Source organism: Aulonocara stuartgranti (genome assembly GCF_965226115.1).
Source record: "Aulonocara stuartgranti genome assembly, chromosome: 23".
NCBI classification, from domain to species: domain Eukaryota; kingdom Metazoa; phylum Chordata; class Actinopteri; order Cichliformes; family Cichlidae; genus Aulonocara; species Aulonocara stuartgranti.
Genome location: NC_138958.1, coordinates 29,442,194 through 29,452,229, shown reverse-complemented (window position 1 = coordinate 29,452,229; position 10,036 = coordinate 29,442,194).

The window sequence follows — 10,036 nt, the reverse complement described above, 5'->3', positions numbered from 1 at the left end:
GCAAGGGTTGTTAGCTCAGCGGTAGAATTGTCGCCTGCCATGCGCAAGTCTCGAAAACTGGCGGTGTTGAGCTCTATCCTCACGGGAGGCATGTTTTGATGCGCAGTTCGGCCACACATTTTTTGGATGTCCTGTCACACCCTTCACCTCCAAGACGGCAGCTCATCCTGGGCTTGAAGAACTGGCAACTCTGCTTCATTTGTTGACGGCTTCAAGGAATGGTCCGTTTTGGGTAAACATGGATACCCCCTATCACCAAGCAAGTAGCCAGTGAACTCTCCTAAGACAGAAGGGTACACTTCAGTTCAAATGTCCCTGAAGCAATTGGTCTTTATATATTTTAAAGTATTCTCAACTCACCATGTCCAAATTTTGTGCTCAGTGTACATTCACGGAATATTTGTGAGTCATGGACAGAGCCTGGCCACTTGGCTTCCACATTTGTGATAATGTTGGCAGCATCACATATGATCTTCACAGTGCAGAGAACACAAATTAGCATCCATTACTATAATGAAATAATTTGTTAGTTTGAAATGCTACAGGGAACTATGTACCTGTACATTAATGCTGTGGAAAGACTTCCTGTTCACATAGTCTCCTTCATTTACTGAAGGAGCAATGATTGGAATGTGAGTGCCATCTATACAGCCAATCACGCCTGGGAACCCTGAAAATAAATGTGCAATTTAAGTAGTAGTCCAAGTATCACCACATCATACATTAAGTTTTGGTCATCCTGATACCTGCAATTTTGTGGCATCCCTCTTTGATAAATCTTGTGGGTCTGTGACCGGGGAACACCACAGACGAGTACAGGAGACGTTTCAGTGCAACTGTAACATTCCTGACTGCCCGACAGACGGTAGCCTTGGAAACGTGCTCAGCGTCACCAATATTATACAGAAAGCTCCCGTTTGCAAGAAACCGAAGTGCAATACAAATAATATGTAATGAACTGAGAGCATGTCCGCGATGTGTCACATGCGTAATATATGGCCTGAGGATGTTATCCAAATAAATTATAGATTGTGCTGAGAAACGGTAACGTTCGCACAGAAAATCATCAGGAAATGATAAAATGTCCAAACGCGCTCTGATCACTCTCTCCCGGCGGAGAGCTCTGCGGAGAATTTGGGCTTCACGATCTACTGGCTCTTCAAGGAAGTGGCACGCCATGTCCGACACTTCCTACTGTCAGGTTTCCGACAAAGGGGCGGAGACAGTCAGGGTTAGTTGTAGTAAACCTGCTAGGGGGCAGGTTAGCTTCACGGAGTGTGTCGTCATAGTGACTCACTCAGGCTGCAGCTGAACTCGCTTTGTGAAACCGAAAACCCAGAGTTTTCGTTAACTCAGGGTATACTTACTCAGTTTTTCCACTAAACCGGCTTCCTGAAACAGGGCCCTGGGCTTGAAGAGCTGGCAACTCTGCTTCATTTGTTGACGGCTTCAAGGAATGGTCCGTTTTGGGGGGAGATGGTGCCTTGAGGCTCTCTTGATACACAGTACGTGGCAAAGGCAACCCATCCATTGTCTACCGCTTGTCCCTTTCGGGTAAGGCGGAGGTGGGGCAAAACACAGTTTCCCTGACCGGGAATCGAACCCGGGCCGCGGCGGTGAGAGCGCCGAATCCTGACCACTAGACCATCAGGGAGCTGCCACAGAGGTGTCTTGATGAGTGACGCGTGGGTGTATCGGGCTACATTTTCCGCTGCGCCTCGAGAGGAGCGCTTGGGCAATGGCGCGAATTCGTTGAGAAAACTGCCACGTGTGTGAGCATTGGTGGTTCAGTGGTAGAATTCTCGCCTGCCACGCGGGAGACCCGGGTTCGATTCCCGGCCAATGCACGGTTCCTTTATGCGTGGGGTCTTGGGGGGCATTAAGTTTGTTCTCGGTCACGGCCAGACGGCATCAAGATTTGGAACAAGAAGCCTGTGCAAACCAAACTTGGGTTGGACATCGTATCTGCATTAAGTCAAGATGTTGTTGAGAGGAGACTTTGGACAGTGGCGCGAATTCGGCGGGACAATTGGCAGACTTAGAATTGTCGCCTGCCAGCGCCCGTGTGTCTTATTAGTGGAGCTAATGTGGCTGTAATTAAGGAATTTAACTTAAGACGGCACTACGAGACAAAAGAAGAATGGTCCGTTTTGGGGGAAGATGGTGTCTTGAGCCTCGCTTGATACACAGTACGTGGCAAAGGCAACCCATCCATTGTCTACCGCTTGTCCCTTTCAGGTAAGCCGGAGCTGGGTCAAAACACCGTTTTTAGGATCTCCTGTGGCACTCTTCACCTCCAAAACCCGTTCAGGGCTTAAATACCTGGGGACTCACCTTTGTTTGTCCAAGCTGAATTTCATTTCTGTGCAGCTTCGAGAAATCGTCCATTTTCAGGTTCCCTGTCAGCCTCGTTGGTGCAGTAGGCAGCGCGTCAGTCTCATAATCTGAAGGTCGTGAGTTCGAGCCTCACACGAGGCAGGTGTTTTGGTACAGAGTTGGTCCATCCATTTTGTACCTCTTCTACCCATTTCGAGGACGCTGGAGCCTTAGAACCACTCCTTTGTAGTGGATTTTCAGCCTCCTCCGATGCGAGATCTAGAACAGGGATCAATCCAAATCATTCTGCCATTGACCGTGGAAAGCCTTCCCATCTGTTTGATTTCAAGACTCACACGTGGCAGGCGATCCTCCCCTATGGATGTGTGCCGGCCCTCTGAAACCACTTCATCCAACTTTCACCACAATTCCTCTTTCTTTTCTCAGGTCAGAATTGCGGGGCACCACACGTTGGCTCCCAAATGACTCCTACCTGTTATTTCTTCTAGGACACTTTGTCCAGGTAGGGTTAGGAATGTCTTTGCATTGGAAGCGGATGAACAAGGGCTGATAATTGGTTATCAGCAGCTCCCGAGCTGAGTCTCTGGAGGTTGCCTGGAGTTCCTTTGCCAACAGGGTCCATGGAGAGGGATAATTTGAAGTCATTCTTGCCTGACTGTTAAGTTGGAACAAGAAGTCTATGCAAACCAAACTTGGGTTGGACATCGTATCTGCATTAAGTCAAGATGTTGTTGAGAGTAGACTTTGGAGAGTGGCGCGAATTCGGCGGGACAATTGGCAGACTTGTAAGGGCTGGTGGCTGAGCGTTAGAACTGTCGCCTGCCACATGTGAATCACGAAATCAGAAGGTAGTGACTTGTAGCCTCACGCAAGCGATGTGCTTTGATGCGCAGTACGTGGCAGAGTTTGTGCATCCATTTTAAGCGTCTGGAGAGGAGAGTTTGGACAGTAGCGCGAATTCAGCGGGACAATTGGCGGACATGCAAGGGTTGTTAGCTCAGCGGTAGAATTGTCGCCTGCCATGCGCAAGTCTCGAAAACTGGCGGTGTTGAGCTCTATCCTCACGGGAGGCATGTTTTGATGGGCAGTTCGGCCACACATTTTTTGGATGTCCTGTCACACCCTTCACCTCCAAGACGGCGGCTCATCCTGGGCTAGAAGAACTGGCAACTCTGCTTCATTTGTTGACGGCTTCAAGGAATGGTCCGTTTTGGGGGGAGATGGTTCCTTGAGGCTCTCTTGATACACAGTACGTGGCAAAGGCAACCCATCCATTGTCTACCGCTTGTCCCTTTCGGGTAAGGCGGAGGTGGGGCAAAACACAGTTTCCCTGACCGGGAATCGAACCCGGGCCGCGGCGGTGAGAGCGCCGAATCCTGACCACTAGACCATCAGGGAGCTGCCACAGAGGTGTCTTGATGAGTGACGCGTGGGTGTATCGGGCTACATTTTCCGCTGCGCCTCGAGAGGAGCGCTTGGGCAATGGCGCGAATTCGTTGAGAAAACTGCCACGTGTGTGAGCATTGGTGGTTCAGTGGTAGAATTCTCGCCTGCCACGCGGGAGACCCGGGTTCGATTCCCGGCCAATGCACGGTTCCTTTATGCGTGGGGTCTTGGGGGGCATTAAGTTTGTTCTCGGTCACGGCCAGACGGCATCAAGATTTGGAACAAGAAGCCTGTGCAAACCAAACTTGGGTTGGACATCGTATCTGCATTAAGTCAAGATGTTGTTGAGAGGAGACTTTGGACAGTGGCGCGAATTCGGCGGGACAATTGGCAGACTTAGAATTGTCGCCTGCCAGCGCCCGTGTGTCTTATTAGTGGAGCTAATGTGGCTGTAATTAAGGAATTTAACTTAAGACGGCACTACGAGACAAAAGAAGAATGGTCCGTTTTGGGGGAAGATGGTGTCTTGAGCCTCGCTTGATACACAGTACGTGGCAAAGGCAACCCATCCATTGTCTACCGCTTGTCCCTTTCAGGTAAGCCGGAGCTGGGTCAAAACACCGTTTTTAGGATCTCCTGTGGCACTCTTCACCTCCAAAACCCGTTCAGGGCTTAAATACCTGGGGACTCACCTTTGTTTGTCCAAGCTGAATTTCATTTCTGTGCAGCTTCGAGAAATCGTCCATTTTCAGGTTCCCTGTCAGCCTCGTTGGCGCAGTAGGCAGCGCGTCAGTCTCATAATCTGAAGGTCGTGAGTTCGAGCCTCACACGAGGCAGGTGTTTTGGTACAGAGTTGGTCCATCCATTTTGTACCTCTTCTACCCATTTCGAGGACGCTGGAGCCTTAGAACCACTCCTTTGTAGTGGATTTTCAGCCTCCTCCGATGCGAGATCTAGAACAGGGATCAATCCAAATCATTCTGCCATTGACCGTGGAAAGCCTTCCCATCTGTTTGATTTCAAGACTCACACGTGGCAGGCGATCCTCCCCTATGGATGTGTGCCGGCCCTCTGAAACCACTTCATCCAACTTTCACCACAATTCCTCTTTCTTTTCTCAGGTCAGAATTGCGGGGCACCACACGTTGGCTCCCAAATGACTCCTACCTGTTATTTCTTCTAGGACACTTTGTCCAGGTAGGGTTAGGAATGTCTTTGCATTGGAAGCGGATGAACAAGGGCTGATAATTGGTTATCAGCAGCTCCCGAGCTGAGTCTCTGGAGGTTGCCTGGAGTTCCTTTGCCAACAGGGTCCATGGAGAGGGATAATTTGAAGTCATTCTTGCCTGACTGTTAAGTTGGAACAAGAAGTCTATGCAAACCAAACTTGGGTTGGACATCGTATCTGCATTAAGTCAAGATGTTGTTGAGAGTAGACTTTGGAGAGTGGCGCGAATTCGACGAGACAATTGGCAGACTTGTAAGGGCTGGTGGCTGAGCGTTAGAACTGTCGCCTGCCACATGTGAATCACGAAATCAGAAGGTAGTGGCTTGTAGCCTCACGCAAGCGATGTGCTTTGATGCGCAGTACGTGGCAGAGTTTGTGCATCCATTTTAAGCGTCTGGAGAGGAGAGTTTGGACAGTAGCGCGAATTCAGCGGGACAATTGGCGGACATGCAAGGGTTGTTAGCTCAGCGGTAGAATTGTCGCCTGCCATGCGCAAGTCTCGAAAACTGGCGGTGTTGAGCTCTATCCTCACGGGAGGCATGTTTTGATGCGCAGTTCGGCCACACATTTTTTGGATGTCCTGTCACACCCTTCACCTCCAAGACGGCAGCTCATCCTGGGCTTGAAGAACTGGCAACTCTGCTTCATTTGTTGACGGCTTCAAGGAATGGTCCGTTTTGGGTAAACATGGATACCCCCTATCACCAAGCAAGTAGCCAGTGAACTCTCCTAAGACAGAAGGGTACACTTCAGTTCAAATGTCCCTGAAGCAATTGGTCTTTATATATTTTAAAGTATTCTCAACTCACCATGTCCAAATTTTGTGCTCAGTGTACATTCACGGAATATTTGTGAGTCATGGACAGAGCCTGGCCACTTGGCTTCCACATTTGTGATAATGTTGGCAGCATCACATATGATCTTCACAGTGCAGAGAACACAAATTAGCATCCATTACTATAATGAAATAATTTGTTAGTTTGAAATGCTACAGGGAACTATGTACCTGTACATTAATGCTGTGGAAAGACTTCCTGTTCACATAGTCTCCTTCATTTACTGAAGGAGCAATGATTGGAATGTGAGTGCCATCTATACAGCCAATCACGCCTGGGAACCCTGAAAATAAATGTGCAATTTAAGTAGTAGTCCAAGTATCACCACATCATACATTAAGTTTTGGTCATCCTGATACCTGCAATTTTGTGGCATCCCTCTTTGATAAATCTTGTGGGTCTGTGACCGGGGAACACCACAGACGAGTACAGGAGACGTTTCAGTGCAACTGTAACATTCCTGACTGCCCGACAGACGGTAGCCTTGGAAACGTGCTCAGCGTCACCAATATTATACAGAAAGCTCCCGTTTGCAAGAAACCGAAGTGCAATACAAATAATATGTAATGAACTGAGAGCATGTCCGCGATGTGTCACATGCGTAATATATGGCCTGAGGATGTTATCCAAATAAATTATAGATTGTGCTGAGAAACGGTAACGTTCGCACAGAAAATCATCAGGAAATGATAAAATGTCCAAACGCGCTCTGATCACTCTCTCCCGGCGGAGAGCTCTGCGGAGAATTTGGGCTTCACGATCTACTGGCTCTTCAAGGAAGTGGCACGCCATGTCCGACACTTCCTACTGTCAGGTTTCCGACAAAGGGGCGGAGACAGTCAGGGTTAGTTGTAGTAAACCTGCTAGGGGGCAGGTTAGCTTCACGGAGTGTGTCGTCATAGTGACTCACTCAGGCTGCAGCTGAACTCGCTTTGTGAAACCGAAAACCCAGAGTTTTCGTTAACTCAGGGTATACTTACTCAGTTTTTCCACTAAACCGGCTTCCTGAAACAGGGCCCTGGGCTTGAAGAGCTGGCAACTCTGCTTCATTTGTTGACGGCTTCAAGGAATGGTCCGTTTTGGGGGGAGATGGTGCCTTGAGGCTCTCTTGATACACAGTACGTGGCAAAGGCAACCCATCCATTGTCTACCGCTTGTCCCTTTCGGGTAAGGCGGAGGTGGGGCAAAACACAGTTTCCCTGACCGGGAATCGAACCCGGGCCGCGGCGGTGAGAGCGCCGAATCCTGACCACTAGACCATCAGGGAGCTGCCACAGAGGTGTCTTGATGAGTGACGCGTGGGTGTATCGGGCTACATTTTCCGCTGCGCCTCGAGAGGAGCGCTTGGGCAATGGCGCGAATTCGTTGAGAAAACTGCCACGTGTGTGAGCATTGGTGGTTCAGTGGTAGAATTCTCGCCTGCCACGCGGGAGACCCGGGTTCGATTCCCGGCCAATGCACGGTTCCTTTATGCGTGGGGTCTTGGGGGGCATTAAGTTTGTTCTCGGTCACGGCCAGACGGCATCAAGATTTGGAACAAGAAGCCTGTGCAAACCAAACTTGGGTTGGACATCGTATCTGCATTAAGTCAAGATGTTGTTGAGAGGAGACTTTGGACAGTGGCGCGAATTCGGCGGGACAATTGGCAGACTTAGAATTGTCGCCTGCCAGCGCCCGTGTGTCTTATTAGTGGAGCTAATGTGGCTGTAATTAAGGAATTTAACTTAAGACGGCACTACGAGACAAAAGAAGAATGGTCCGTTTTGGGGGAAGATGGTGTCTTGAGCCTCGCTTGATACACAGTACGTGGCAAAGGCAACCCATCCATTGTCTACCGCTTGTCCCTTTCAGGTAAGCCGGAGCTGGGTCAAAACACCGTTTTTAGGATCTCCTGTGGCACTCTTCACCTCCAAAACCCGTTCAGGGCTTAAATACCTGGGGACTCACCTTTGTTTGTCCAAGCTGAATTTCATTTCTGTGCAGCTTCGAGAAATCGTCCATTTTCAGGTTCCCTGTCAGCCTCGTTGGCGCAGTAGGCAGCGCGTCAGTCTCATAATCTGAAGGTCGTGAGTTCGAGCCTCACACGAGGCAGGTGTTTTGGTACAGAGTTGGTCCATCCATTTTGTACCTCTTCTACCCATTTCGAGGACGCTGGAGCCTTAGAACCACTCCTTTGTAGTGGATTTTCAGCCTCCTCCGATGCGAGATCTAGAACAGGGATCAATCCAAATCATTCTGCCATTGACCGTGGAAAGCCTTCCCATCTGTTTGATTTCAAGACTCACACGTGGCAGGCGATCCTCCCCTATGGATGTGTGCCGGCCCTCTGAAACCACTTCATCCAACTTTCACCACAATTCCTCTTTCTTTTCTCAGGTCAGAATTGCGGGGCACCACACGTTGGCTCCCAAATGACTCCTACCTGTTATTTCTTCTAGGACACTTTGTCCAGGTAGGGTTAGGAATGTCTTTGCATTGGAAGCGGATGAACAAGGGCTGATAATTGGTTATCAGCAGCTCCCGAGCTGAGTCTCTGGAGGTTGCCTGGAGTTCCTTTGCCAACAGGGTCCATGGAGAGGGATAATTTGAAGTCATTCTTGCCTGACTGTTAAGTTGGAACAAGAAGTCTATGCAAACCAAACTTGGGTTGGACATCGTATCTGCATTAAGTCAAGATGTTGTTGAGAGTAGACTTTGGAGAGTGGCGCGAATTCGGCGGGACAATTGGCAGACTTGTAAGGGCTGGTGGCTGAGCGTTAGAACTGTCGCCTGCCACATGTGAATCACGAAATCAGAAGGTAGTGACTTGTAGCCTCACGCAAGCGATGTGCTTTGATGCGCAGTACGTGGCAGAGTTTGTGCATCCATTTTAAGCGTCTGGAGAGGAGAGTTTGGACAGTAGCGCGAATTCAGCGGGACAATTGGCGGACATGCAAGGGTTGTTAGCTCAGCGGTAGAATTGTCGCCTGCCATGCGCAAGTCTCGAAAACTGGCGGTGTTGAGCTCTATCCTCACGGGAGGCATGTTTTGATGGGCAGTTCGGCCACACATTTTTTGGATGTCCTGTCACACCCTTCACCTCCAAGACGGCGGCTCATCCTGGGCTAGAAGAACTGGCAACTCTGCTTCATTTGTTGACGGCTTCAAGGAATGGTCCGTTTTGGGGGGAGATGGTGCCTTGAGGCTCTCTTGATACACAGTACGTGGCAAAGGCAACCCATCCATTGTCTACCGCTTGTCCCTTTCGGGTAAGGCGGAGGTGGGGCAAAACACAGTTTCCCTGACCGGGAATCGAACCCGGGCCGCGGCGGTGAGAGCGCCGAATCCTGACCACTAGACCATCAGGGAGCTGCCACAGAGGTGTCTTGATGAGTGACGCGTGGGTGTATCGGGCTACATTTTCCGCTGCGCCTCGAGAGGAGCGCTTGGGCAATGGCGCGAATTCGTTGAGAAAACTGCCACGTGTGTGAGCATTGGTGGTTCAGTGGTAGAATTCTCGCCTGCCACGCGGGAGACCCGGGTTCGATTCCCGGCCAATGCACGGTTCCTTTATGCGTGGGGTCTTGGGGGGCATTAAGTTTGTTCTCGGTCACGGCCAGACGGCATCAAGATTTGGAACAAGAAGCCTGTGCAAACCAAACTTGGGTTGGACATCGTATCTGCATTAAGTCAAGATGTTGTTGAGAGGAGACTTTGGACAGTGGCGCGAATTCGGCGGGACAATTGGCAGACTTAGAATTGTCGCCTGCCAGCGCCCGTGTGTCTTATTAGTGGAGCTAATGTGGCTGTAATTAAGGAATTTAACTTAAGACGGCACTACGAGACAAAAGAAGAATGGTCCGTTTTGGGGGAAGATGGTGTCTTGAGCCTCGCTTGATACACAGTACGTGGCAAAGGCAACCCATCCATTGTCTACCGCTTGTCCCTTTCAGGTAAGCCGGAGCTGGGTCAAAACACCGTTTTTAGGATCTCCTGTGGCACTCTTCACCTCCAAAACCCGTTCAGGGCTTAAATACCTGGGGACTCACCTTTGTTTGTCCAAGCTGAATTTCATTTCTGTGCAGCTTCGAGAAATCGTCCATTTTCAGGTTCCCTGTCAGCCTCGTTGGCGCAGTAGGCAGCGCGTCAGTCTCATAATCTGAAGGTCGTGAGTTCGAGCCTCACACGAGGCAGGTGTTTTGGTACAGAGTTGGTCCATCCATTTTGTACCTCTTCTACCCATTTCGAGGACGCTGGAGCCTTAGAACCA